This window comes from Meriones unguiculatus, chromosome 2 (genome assembly GCF_030254825.1).
Source record: "Meriones unguiculatus strain TT.TT164.6M chromosome 2, Bangor_MerUng_6.1, whole genome shotgun sequence".
NCBI classification, from domain to species: domain Eukaryota; kingdom Metazoa; phylum Chordata; class Mammalia; order Rodentia; family Muridae; genus Meriones; species Meriones unguiculatus.
In genome coordinates this window covers 41,375,252-41,389,045 of record NC_083350.1, presented here as the reverse complement: position 1 = coordinate 41,389,045, position 13,794 = coordinate 41,375,252, and the positions used below count along the sequence as shown (strand labels likewise).

General features: G+C 43.4%; 1 long non-coding RNA gene across 1 annotated transcript; it reads left to right on the top strand.

Annotated features, from left to right (window-relative positions):
• The first annotated feature begins 5,278 nt into the window (after window positions 1-5,278).
• LOC132652125 (uncharacterized) lies at window positions 5,279-10,940 on the top strand. Its single transcript, XR_009589610.1, has 3 exons — window positions 5,279-5,420; window positions 5,711-5,790; window positions 10,695-10,940. It is a non-coding gene; the product is annotated as an uncharacterized LOC132652125 (long non-coding RNA).
• Window positions 10,941-13,794: the final 2,854 nt, after the last annotated feature.

Below are 13,794 nucleotides of genomic sequence, written 5' to 3'. Positions count from 1 at the left end.
AGCCATCAATCAAAGAAACGTCCTACAGAGTTGCCTACAGGCTGATTCCATAGAGGCATTTTCTTGATTAAGATTCCTTCTCTCCACCAAAGAGCAAGCATGAACTGGTCCTAGGCGCCCCGCACATATGTAGCAGACATGGAGCTTGGTCTTCATGTAGCTCCCCTAACAGCTGGAGCAGGTCGGGGAGGGGAACCTTCTCCAAATCCGATGCCTCCCTTTGGAGCCTGTTTCCCTAAAAACTGGTAGGCCGTCTCTGGCCTCAGTGGGAGAGGATGCACCTGGGCCTGCCATGACTTCATGGGGGACCTCCCCCTTCTCTGAGGAGAAGGAGAGGAGAGAATGGGAGAAGGGGGGGGGCTTGGAGGACAGGAGTGGGGCTGCAATCAGGATATAAAGGGAGTAAATAAATTTTTAAAAAATGTTTTAATATATAACAAGATAAATAAGAAAGAATGGGAAGGAAGAAAGGAAGGAAGGGAGGGAGGAAGGAAGGTTCCTTCTCTCATTTGTGTCAAGTTTATCACAAAAACTAGCACAACCATGTTGCCCAGGATGGCCATCATCTCCTGGACCAAGCAGTCCTGCTTCAGCCTTCCCAAGAAGCTGGAGTTGCCAGCATGGAATTCTTGCCCAGCTTTCCCTTGCCTTTTTTATGCTCTTATCTGAGCAGTCTGCAAAGATTACCTGGAGTCCCAAAGCAACTATACATATTTTGTGTGTGTGAAAATTCTTTGAATTTCTTTAAACAGTCTCAAGTTGAATTTGTTTGACCTTCCTAACGGTGACTATATAGATATGGAGAAGTTTTTATTGGTTTAATGGCCAAATTAAATTTCCAGTGTCCTAAGTCTAATACTTATACTATCCTCTCTATTAGCCTAATTCAACATAGTCTTAACTCAGAGACACTGAAGAAAGTACAAGGTGGCTTAATTCCAACAAGGCTGAGGCGGACAGGCACCTACTCAGTAGCTAGATATGTGATTATGTGATCATGTGGCATGTAACATGTTGGCTGTATGTTAGACCGTATTGTATCAGTGTTGCCTGGGTGTGCAGTGGACTAGACCACAATGTCGGTTTGTGTAAGTATGTTCCTTCTACATGTGCAGTGATGGAAGCACCTGATACATTTCTCAGAACACATTCTCGGCATGGAACACTTAAGGGTTTACTAGAAAGAAAATTACTCATTGGAACAAGAAGTAAATGCCTTCTACAAAGATTATGGTGTTTCTATGGTTATTTTAAAATAGAAAAATCTAAAACTCAAAAAGAACTGGTATAAACCTGTGGAGTCTCCTCATCTAGAATGGCCATTAATACCCTTTTAGTAAGTTTTTCACTTCTTAAATTTTCTATCCATGTATCTTTTCTTATTTACTTTCTTTTTTTATCCGAACAAATTAAGGTTGTGCTGTAGTTTTTTTATGTCAGATTATAACTTGTGTATTTTTCATGTCTTTATTGTCCAGAACATAATTTTAATCTATAGTAAATAACTTACCATTTGAATAAGCTAAACTTCCTCAATTTGTAGACTTTTAGGTTATTTCCACTTTTAAAAATGTTAATAAAGAATACTCTTGATAGATAATCCTAAACCACACCTCTCTTTATGTTATTACCAGAGATCCCTAAAAGTGAAATCGTTTTTGCAAAAGTCTGAAGATTTAGTTTCTGTTTTTTATCTTCCATGACAGTTTTTAACATAAAAGCAATAGTTTCTCATTGGGGACAAAAATAGCTCGTCCAATGTGCCATTTCAAACCCTAGATGTGTTTTTTTATGTTTTTATTTATTATTTTGAGAATTTCGTACAATATATTTTGATCATATTCTTTCCCCAGCTCCTCCTAGATTTATCCCCCACCCAGGCACTCAACTTCATGTTCTTTCCTCTCTCTTAAAAGAAAAAGAACCACACACATTAAAAAAAAAATATTAAAACACACAACAAACAGACCTGTGCCCACTTTCCTTCTCAGTGTTGGGATTTTGTCTGGCTTGACCTTGTACAGGTCCTATATTACAGTCCAAGTCTCCATGAGTTCACATGCGCAGCAGCCCTGTTGTGTCTGGAAGATGCTGTTTCGTTGGAGTCATCTGCCACCCTTTGGCTCTCACAGTCTTTCCACCTCCTCTTCACACAGATCCCTGAACCTCTAGGGGAGGCTCAGCTCATTCCAAAGTCTCACTCTACACGTTGTCCATCTGCGGGTCTCTTTGTTAATTCCCATCTGCTGCAAGAAGAAGCGTCTCTAACGAGGGTTCAGTGATGCACTGATGCAGCAGGATGTCATTAGGACTCATTGCTCTGTTCCTTAGCGGGTGATAGTAGGGTTAGATTGCAGCAAATGGTTCCGTTTCTGTGTTTTCAGATAGGTAAATACATCTAAATATATTTTAAACGTATTCATATTTGTCTCAAGGCTTCTGATATATATCTTGCTGAGTTGTTTCCCCGAACAGTAATTTCAGTGTTTCTGCTCCCTCCACCAATGAGTAGGAATTCACACACCCCAAGCATTTCTATCAGCCCTTTCCTCCCGCTGTACATTCCACTCTTAACATTCTTCTATACTGGCAATTAGACTTCCTGTCAGTGGAGTGAAGATGGAAGCTTTCTAGTAGGAACATGTTGTGTTAGTGATTCCAAGGCTGAAGAAGAAATGTTTTTAAAAGATCAGCAGATGGGGACAGCACAGTAAGTATGAGGACCTTGAAGACAGATAGATGCTTACTGTCATAGATAGCATTCACCAAGTAACGTGCTTCCAAGAACTCTGCACACAGAGCCACCATGTTGGCCACGATGAGCAAAGCAAACATAGCCCTGCCCGGCTTGAACTGTGAGGGTCAGTAAAATGGGCAGGTTGGCAGTAAGCTGACAAGTGTGAGCTAAGTAGAACTGCATTTTGTTAAGGAAAACTTGAGCATGGGGCCAAACCTAAGGATTTCAGGAAAGATCCTCCGGGGAGTGAGACTTGAGCCTAGTCCTATGGATAAGATATAACGATAGAATAGAATTATAGAGAAAAGTGTTCCAGACAGACAGACTGCTTAGTGCAGCAATCACCCTAAAGGTAATTAAGAGACTTATCAGTATATTTCAGGAACCAGTGAATCTATATGTCTAGAATATGCTGGAGAGCCGCTACAGTTAGCAGGACAAATGTTAGTCGCTCAATATTGCAAATATGTTTCTAGGTTTCTCCTGTGGTCTAAGCTACTGCCATCTTTGTCTGTAAACTACCCTGCATCCACTCCAGCTCTCCTTTAGCCCAGGCTTCATTCTGGGCTAATTAAACACTAAATCCTACTAATTATAGCATTTCCCTGCTTAAAAGTCTTCAAAGGGTCCCATTATACATCAAATAGAAGGCAATGACCTGGCCCCTCAGCCAGTGCCCAAGTTAAATCCTAGTTCATGTTTTCTGTACATATATTAAACAAATTGCAGTTTGCTGAAGATCATTTTTCTTGGTCTTTTAGTAGGAATAATAATACAATGTTTTGAGGGTTAAGTGAGATAATTTGTGTTAAACATTTTGTCTAACTCTAACTCCCATAATCACATGAAAGTGCTAGTAGTATTTTTACAGCCCCTAAGAAAATGGGTTTTCTATTGAAAAGGTTCCAGATAAGCTTGAATTCATGTTGAAATCACCAACAGCCTTAGGAAAAACTTTCTTTTTTAACTTATTTGGAGTTCTATCAGCAACTCCATCCTTTCTACTATAATGCTAAGCTATCCCTGCTTAATTTTCTATTAACAAACTATTGTGAGGTACATGATAACTGGAAAATAAGGAACATGTTTGTTTTTGTTTTTTCGGTTTTGTTTTTGTGAGTGCCTTTCCAGATGGTCTTTCTGACTTTAAGAATGATCTTTCAGGCTGGGGAGATGGCTAGGTGGGTAAGTACACTTGCTGCTCAGGCTTGATAATCTGAGTTCAAGTCTCCAGAACACACAGAAAAGCAAGACATAGAATGTGAGTATCTGTGGTCTCAGGCTTCCTGTGGGGGGGATGGGATGCAGAGATGGGAGCATCCCTGGAAACTCACAGCCTAGCTAGTCTAGTGTGTGCAGCGGAAAACAACAGAGAGCCTGCCTCAAATAAGATAGAAGGCAAGGACCAGCCCCTGAGGCTTTCCTCAGGCACTGTTGCATATGCCAACTGCACACACACACACACACACACACACACAGTACACATGGTACTTATTTTTATTTTGTTTTGCCTTTAATATTGTCTTTCCCATTTTGTTCATTATAGCAGGGGTCAGTGTGGCTCTGCTCATCGATGATCTTTCTCAATAGAACTCTATTAGAATACAGCTCTGTAGCCTCCCAACTCACTCTAGAGACAACAGCATCTGTTAGGAGAGAATGTGTAGTTAGGGACCTATGGTAAGGGACTACGGGTAACTCAAGAAGTGACTGAGAATGTAGCCAGCAAGAATTGAGGCTCGCAGTCTTATGGCCAGAAAGAAATTCTGCAAAGATGTCAAAGAAGCTGGAAGTAGGTTCCACAGTGTAGCTGATACTTTGATCCAGCCTTATGAAATTCTAAACATATAACTGAACTATGCTTAGACTCGTGACCGGGGTAATCGTGATAAAGTATTTTGTTTTAAGCCTCTAAATTCATTGTAATTTATTATGGCACGATGGAGAGCCAAAGCAACAGCTATGCCACACATACAATGTATGCTGCTTCTGCACCGGCAGCAAGGTTGAGTGGTTATGACAGAGGCCTACATATAATGTCCAAAACCTAAACTTCTTATCACATGGTCTTTCATGGGAGGTGGGGTGCAGATGTTTGCATTATATTCTGCCTCCTAAACTGGGATATTCCCAGAGGACACAAGAAGTTGTACCAACAAAGGACCATGCATGGCGAGGACCTAGGCCCCCTGCTCAGATGTAGCCCATGGCAGCTCACTCTTCATGTGGGTACCCTAGTAAGGGGAGCAGGGGCTATTTCTGATGTGGATTCTGTTATCTGTTCTTCAATCTCTTCTTCCTGGCAAGGTGCTGGGAGCCAAGGCCAACTAGTAGAAAGTTATAGACAGCTGCAACAAGGTCGTGGGTGAGAGATTTATGTTTCCAGAACTGAGATATCTTAGCTGACATTCTTGTAGTATCTCTTTTAGTAAACATTGTATCTTTTAGTAAATAAGTATTCTGCATCATCATCATACCACCCTGTTATCTTTTTTGTCAGTAAACTATTTTGCTGACACATTTTCCCTTCCTGCCTTCTCCCTATAAAGTTGTGTGAAAGTTTCAAATAAACGAGAGCTAGAGCAGATTACAGACTTGCTCTCCTTCTTTGTGTCTCGTCCCATCCCATTCTATTCGCCCCTCCTTTGGAACCCGTTGAACTCCCACTGGATCGGGCAGCAAGGTAACCTTGCAAGGCCACAGAGGAAGAGGATGCAGACAGTCCTGATGAGACTTGATAGACTGAGGTCACTTGGTAGGGGTGGAGGGCTCCCCCTTTCTGAGGACTAGGGGAAGGGAATTTGCGGGGGGGGGGGGTTGAGGAAGGGAGGGTGGGGATGGGAGGAGACAAGAGAGGGGCCCACAACAGATGTAAAGTGAATAAAGTTTTAAAAAGTTGTATGGTGTGTGCTTTCACATCTTCACTTAAACTGTTACCCAACTAGGAGCTACATTTTCTATCCTCTTTCACAGCTACTTCAAACCACAAGGCGAAGTCTTACCAGTGAATTGTGATGGAAACAAAGATTTGGAGCTAAGTGAGATTTGAGCAGGTACGTATTATAATACTTAAGGGATAAGGAGCAGTAAGGTGGACGGAACCTCAGTCTCCATCTCCTCCTGTGCTGCAGCACTGGTGCCTCTGTGCCCTTGACCGGCAGACAGCTATATGAGGATTTCACCATGCTCGAGCAGCTATATTTGGGTCAAGTAAAGCTCATAAACTGCAACTTATCCTATAACTTAACTAATTTGATAACATCTTTTTAATTATGCAGTGATTTAAAATATATTTTAGAGTGAAAAATACTTTACAGCCAATAGTTCAAACCTTGTAAAGAGAAAATAGGAAATGGAGAAAAACAAAAACTGGCATCGGTCCGCAACTTCAGGATCAGCACTGGGAGTCGTTAAGGCCATATATTCTTCCTTCTTGAGTGTGGTTCCTTGAAGAATCCGAGGAAACCGGAGTGGACCTCATGAATTTGCCCCGAAGTCTTCCCATTAGTCCCTTCAATCGCTAAAAAGAGACAGCTGGGACAGCTTTCACTTGTTCAGGCTTAGTAGTAAGAAGCTACTCAGGGTTTAAAATTTTAAGTTTCAGATCAGTCGGTTTTGCTTCTCTAAAACTTTGATTTTTTTTTAAATTATGCAAATAGTCTACTGAATAGACCAGCCTCATTTAACACTAAAATTAGAAACACTTTATTTGAATTTTATAGTAAAACTTAATGGCATTTATAATTTTTGAAAAACTGAAAGGATTTTCATTATTGTTCCCCTCCTCCCCCAAACTTGAAATCTCCCGAGACCATTGCGTCTCTCGGGAGGATGAGGTGAAGGATGAAGTGTTGAGGTCTACAGTCCAAACCCAAGTGAGGGAAGTTGCTAGCTTGCTTTGTCTTATTTGAAATGGAAAATTCCTAGTTTCTATTCCAAAAGAAGTAAGCTGTGAATATAAAGACATGCATGTGTGATGGGTCCAGTCTATGCATCTGTAAGGGAGAGGATGCTGTGGATTAGCCTTCAAGACAGGAAAAATAACGAGTTATATGATGCTATTCCTTTAGCAAAACCAGAGTTCAGTCATTTTTAGCAGGTTATGGGAATCTGAGAATCATTTCTTAAAGGATTGGAGTTCTTAAAGTATCTTTTTCTTCGAAGAAATCTTTGTGAAGGAAAGCAGTAGCCAGTAAAATTTTAATCACTGCATTTATTTTTACTGGTGTTTTGATTTCTTGCTTCTTCACAAACACAAATTGCATATGCATTTATTTTTGAAATTGAATTTTGAAGAGCACAGTTTATCTTACCCAAACTGTTTAAGGCAAAGTCAGAAAGAAAGGTTTTGCCTCTACCATAAATGTTGAATTGCCACAAAACATGGCTTCCTTGATTTTCTCAGTCTTTCCTCCTGTCTCCTAAAAATCCCTGCTTTTCTTTCACGCTCTCTTTCTAGCCTACAGGACAGATTCTGTAAAAGATGCCTTAATGTTTCCATGATGGCTGTTCCAACCTCACACACAGACAGGCGTGCTCGAGTACACACACACACACACACATGTGCATATGCGTTGGTAGAAAAACACAGCAATTTCCCAAACGATAGAGGAAGAGTGACTCACGTACCCCAGACCATGTGTTTCCCATTGCAGTCCGGCCTCTCCACTACTCTGTGATGTAAGGAGTTCTGTAAAGCATCCTGGTACTTGAGAAATGTAAGCCGTTTCTCCTCTGCCCGCTCCTCATTTGCACAATGCCATTTAAATTCTCAACCTAAGTCATCGTAACCTCAAGTTGTACAAGAATGGTTTTCAGACTCTGTAAGCCAAGTGCGTCTGCAATTCCATAAGGGAGCGACCCTCCTGGGGAGATCTCCAAAGTCACTGAGCTCTTCATTCATCATGTACATATGGAGAGTAAAGGCTTAATGACCAGCTGAAACCCAGATTTCTGCCACCCAGAAGGCTAAGGCTTGTTCTCCCATTGCTCAGAAGAGATTTATGACAGTCGGGAAGCTGACCTAGACGTGCTTCTGGGTACTGATGCTGTAAGCAGTGAAAACAATTGCATTCCTACCAAATCCTGAGGTTATTTATAAGACAGAGTCGAATGAAGTGCTCCAGAGAGACATCAACAGCATTCCTCTATTGAGAGGTATGTTCAGCATGTAGAGGCTTTATGAACTCATTGCCCAGACGACTTTAATTTCCTGCAGAAAAGTGCATTTTGATTGAAGACATGTAACAGACACATCCCTACAAGGAGACTCAAGTCTCCCACCGATTAGAGGCGATTCAATGACAAAATTTAGAAAACAAATCTCATGTGGTGCAGATTGTTCAAGGCTATCACAAATGTGCTGCCTGGTCAGAATTTTTCTTTAATTGTAGATAATACAGATTACAGGAAAGGTGGGAAGCCAAGCACAAAGGTATTCAATATTTGGGTTAAACATTCCACCTATGGCAACCAAAACTGTGTGTACCCTTAGGGTTGGTGTCCCATAGAGGGGTCAGTTTCTTGTTGATAGAGTGATGTCTACAAAGCTTTACAACCTTGTACAGGATGCCCTATGAGCCTTAAAGTCTCCGTCCTTCTTTCAGCATTGTGGTGCTTTTTAATGCAACGTGTGTTCTCTCCTTCGTTTGGTAATACAGCAGCAAAAAGAAAGTCACCAGATTCATGAGTCTTGAGGCCTGGTGAGTTAGTTACTGGGTGCAGAATCCGCTCGCACCGTGCTCCTGGGAGTTCTGAGGTTGCCTGCCTTTGCTGAACATGCTGTTGGCCCCTTCTTATGTTTGGGTCAGCGATCTTGAGAAGTTCTGCCCGGTGCGTTCAGATGTGTTGGTGGGTGCTCTGAGCCAGCGATGCAGGGATGTGTGATGACCATCTGTGAGCTTCTTCCCTGAGGCCCTCAATGAGGATTTGCACAAAAGTACTGATTTCACACCATGCCTGGGCTCTGAACTAGCTCCTGGGAACTTTCTCTTCTCACTAAATTGCCCTGAGTCACTTTGGGTAATGCCATCCTGTAAATGCTGCTCTACCACTGTATCTATTTTCTTGGTTCACACTGTCAGTTTAACTTGTAATGAAGATGACCTGAAGATGCTTTAGTCACCGCCTGTCTTTCAGGTCTGCAGTCTATATAGTTTGCAAGGCCATAAACAAGCTGATTGCAGCAAGTCAGATTTTCTGCCTGTAGAAAAGAATATTTTGAGATGTGAAAAAACAATAAGTAAAACACTAATAAGTGGGCTTTTATAGGCTTTTTTTTTTTTAGGTTTTACTCAAGGAAGCCACCTCTACTTCATGAACTTCTCTGTCCAGGGTGTCTACTTTGACACTTACAAGGAGAGAGTAAGGGTGTTATAGGAGAGATGCTATACTTCCCTGCACACTTCCCTGTAGTCCCTTCTAGCCATTCTTCCTGTGTAAAGTACAAGTCGCCTGTGTTTACAGATGGGCAGAGCAAGGGTAAAGATTTTGAACAATACTCCTGTCACTGCTTCTGATCCATGAGTTAGATTAGCCGATGACTAGGGGTTCTTCAGGGGTCTCTCCACCTTTCTGTGCCTCAGAAAAGCACTGTTGCTATGGTTTTGTACCACATGGCAGGCAGAGACAAGAGAGTGACTGCCCAAACTTTGACACAGATCTGGGGAATGGTGAATAACTGGATTACGGGTGGACCATTTGATCCAACCCGACATTACTAAGTTCTGAAAGATGACCAAAAGTCTGTCCTTCTATATGCACCTCCCTTGGGAGAAAAGCTGAGGAATGATTGACAAGGCAAGATTTGCATATTTAGCAGTTCTCAAGCCAGGGACATTAGTGAAATAACAAATTCGTCTCTGCCCTTTCTCAGAATACCGTCTTGATATTCTATTGTAAACATCTGTGGCGAGCTGTAGACAAAATGTCAAAGCAATCATTCTTACTATTCCGTGCACACATGAGTAGTGAGTAAGAGAAGGAGGCTTTGAAATCAATGCATTGAGCTCACTCAGGAACACTAGCTTGAGACTTCTAACTTTGCACTTAAGATAAGCAAAATGTCCACTTCTCTGAGAGCAGAGGAAAAAATATGGCTGGGCTAGCTTCAAAGATTCGGTGGAGTGTTTACCTAGCATGTGTGAGGCCTGGAGAGCCATTCCCAGCACCGGGAAGAAGCAGAGAGGATTGATGGATTGGCCTTCTGCCACAGCATTGGTGCTGGGTGCTGCTTTCAGTTGGCCATAGGATGGAAAGCGACCTTAAGCTCCCTCTTCTCTATACTTTAAACTTGGATTGGTCTTGTAACTCCTAGGAAACCAAGGGGGTTAGGATATGTCCCTGGTAGCCAGAATTCTGTCTTTCCGCCTTTGGCTTCATTTATGGAATGAGAAGAACAGAGAGCGTGTCTGCCTCTTTCTAGCATTTAGAATGCCGCCAGGATAAGTAGGAAACCAAGAAAAAAGACGTGATGTTAACTGACAGATCGAGTTACCCTGGCATGCTCCAGTAACAGATGTCCAAGATACTCCAAGGCCGAAATTGTGCCTCCTGTTCCAAATGCATTTGGTCATCTGCAAATAGGACTGATTCGAATCATATGAAACCTGTGTGATTTGCCTCAAGCAGGGGGATGAATGAATTGAAGAATTCTTCCATGTGTGATTCACTCTCCAGCATGTCACCATCCCAGTGTGTATCAAAAGCAGAAGCAACTGTTTCTGTGATGCCAACAGGCTGCGACCTCAGTCAAAGAGTGCCATGCCTCCATCTGTGGATGAAGCTGAACTTCATCCACAATATGTGTTGCAGGCAGGGAAAAGGAAAATGTTAATCGTATTAGAGGCATTGAGCTTTAAAGAACGTGCAGCATCTTAGTTCCCTGCATGGGGTTCTTAAGTGTCCTAGGATATGTTTCAGAGTAATTAAATTTGTTTGCCTCTTTCTGCTTCTGCAGGACTGTCTCTGAGGGGGAGGGGAGCCAGATGGCAGGAGGTTCCTCCCCCAGACCAATCAACATGTCCTCAGCATTTTGCCCCCTTCAGCCACAGCTTGTTCCCAGCTTCTTCCACGAATCATGAGCAATCCCAAGACGGGCAGAAAGGGAGCTCTGGACCACCAAGAACTAACCCTTCTGACAGAGAGCTGCTCTTCAGGTCTCAAAAGCAGGCAGTCCCCAGGACGCACAGGCATCCTGGTGCATTCTTTGAGGTTTGTACTGCGAGAGTATGGTAAATGAAGGAACATGTCAATTATTGCTTTACACATATACCAGAGTTTCTTTTTTCATTAAAAAATAGTAAGAAAGTGAAATGGCAAAGGGGAATGTGTGTGTGTGTGTGTGTGTGTGTGTGTGTGTGTGTGTGTGTGCGCGCACGTGCGTGTACATGTTTAAAAATGTTTTTAAGGGAAAAATGGTTGAATGGCATTTGGTGGTGTCATGATTATTATATTCAGACAGGATATTGGACAAAGCCTCTACCAGGAAACTCTGTTTGCTTGGTTACTTAGTCATTAAAACATCTATTTAATCCACTATTTGATAATCCACTAAGCAGGTTACTGCCAGCCTCTCATTCTTCTTGAAGGGCCTCAGGCAGAAGCTGACCAGCGGGGAAGAGGCTCTTCCTGCTGACTTGTGTAGCCACTGTGCTGGTGAGGATGGAGTTAGAAACATACATTGAGGAGAGAGGACTGGTCTTTGATTAACAGAGCCAGCACCCCAGTTGATAGACAACATGAATTTCTGGCACCAGTCTTAGTGCCAGGTTGAACATCACCCACCCTGAGTGGGCAGCATGTGTCACACCTACCAAGAAGTGGCCTGCTGAAAATGTGTAGCACTCAGATGTTTGCAAAAACCTTTCTTCTTCCTATACCTGTGCTTGTTGGATGCTCTCAGGATTCTTTAGAAAGCTGAGTGTGTGGTTTCCACACAGCTCGCTTTAGATTAGAATTCCAAATTTCTGACACTGAAACTGGGGCTGTGTCAATACTGTTCCGATTAATGTTTGCCTCCTATGAACAGACGCTAAGTGCTTAAGAGCTGAAACTCCAGTAAGCCCCTCTACTCTGTGTGCCTCCTAGAGTGGAAATTCCCGGTGGAGAGTGTCGGAGACTCGATGCCAATGGAGGGGTCACTCAGTGTGCTCCAGCATGGCCAGTGACTAGTAAAGGTGTGAGGATCTGCCCCACACAGGGGTGTCCAAAGCATGCGGTCCCTCTGTGCACTTGCAAGCCTGGCCTGGGCCAGTGAGCACCTTTCTAGGCTCTCCCAGCACAGATGCTGGGTAGGACTTCCAGCTCTCCTGCATTCCCAGACTTCTCGCTCCCTGGGACTGTCCTGTCTCCTCCCCTTGTATCATCATTAGTCTGAACCTGGCCATCCCTTGCTCTAAGTGTGGGAGCACAGGGTTGGTGAAACCAACTGCCACCAGGAAATGGGGGGGAGACACCTCAATACATAGCTATCCCCATCCTAGTTCTTAAAGAGTTAGGTTGGGGAATCCGAGCAATTCTTCTGCAATACTGTTACCTTCGGTATGACAAACAGTGCTCTCTCCAACACGCTGGATCTAGGGTTTGGCCCCCGAAAGTAGCTGTCTTGTGTTCAACTGTGGCATCCCCTAAATGGCCCTCCTCAGAACATCCCTGATTGTCTGGTGTGTTCTTACAGCTGAAGGAAGGTGCACCCTCTTCTCCAGTCTCCTGCAGCGGGTTGTGCTTCAGTTATGCTAATGATCTCCCTTGTTATTTTTCCAGGGAGTGGGGAGAGCCACCATACCCCCGTCCCACATACTCTTCCGAAGCTTTGCTGAAAGCATGACTTCTAGCTTGAGCTCTGAAAGGAAGTCATGGGCATATGAGACGCACTGTGCTCTACTAATTTTTCATCAACAGATGGGTCACAGATGAGCCCTGAAGGGGTGTAGATGTAGCAAGAGTTGCCTGAGCTAAGCCAGAGCCATGTGGAGAATGTCTTTGTTGGCTGTCATTGAGATGCTGATTAATTGATTTGGGATGCGCATACACCTCTCTGTTGAGAACCAAGAAGCACGTGGGCCCATAGGAAATGTGTCTGAGCATCCTGGGAAAGGCCAGATGCTCTGCCAAGGGTTCCAGTGAAATGGGAGCCGCACTTGGCAGGCCAGCCCTGGCTGGAAATGTGCCTTTTTGGAGTTGCGGGTACGTGGGAAATATGATGATCCTCCCGAGAAAATCTGACCTAGTGACCATGGCTCTGTGTGCCTGACCCAATGAAACTGATGAAGAAGGGCACTGCCAGAATTTCTCAATACGTACATAGTCTAGGTTCTGCAGAGCCTAGGCTTGCTCTAAGAGCCACGAGACGTGTTCTGGCTTTCCACAAATCCACTCTTCTCCCTTGGCTTTCTGAAATCTTGCCTATGGAGTCCTTCTGGGAATAGCCTTCTTTTTCTTCTGTCTTACGTCAGTTGTTCTCAGCCTGTGGGTTGTGTCTTCTTCGGGGGTTGAACAGCCCTTCCACAGGGGTCACATATTACATATCCTGCATATCAGATATTTACATTACAAATCATAACAGCAGCAAAATTACAGCAATGAGAATAATTTTATGGTTGGGCATCACCACAACATGAAGAACTGTATTAAAGGGGTCTGTCATACTTGTTCATTCAAGAGACACTGTGATTGACATTGTCCACAGCTCCCATGAGGCTTCACTGTTAGTCAGTATCTTGAGAGGCTTTATGTCTTTAAAGATTTAGTTCATATAGTTATATATTTGTGCGTGCCCATATACGAGGCTGATGGCATTCTGTCGGGGTAAAGAAAAAGACCGATCCCTTTAGGCCGGAGTTATAGGCATTTGTGGGAGCGCCCTCTTGTTCATGGATGCTGGCCTCTGGACTGTGATCATCATGTGGAGCAAATGCTCCTAACAGCTGAGACTTCTCTTCAGCCCCTTGTCATGCTTTCCAAACACGTGGTGTAGAGCCCCGCAGCAGCCACATTTGAAATAGTGGGCTTGAGAAGTTGGAGGCCATTGACTTTGAGGATAAGGCAATCTCGGAGCT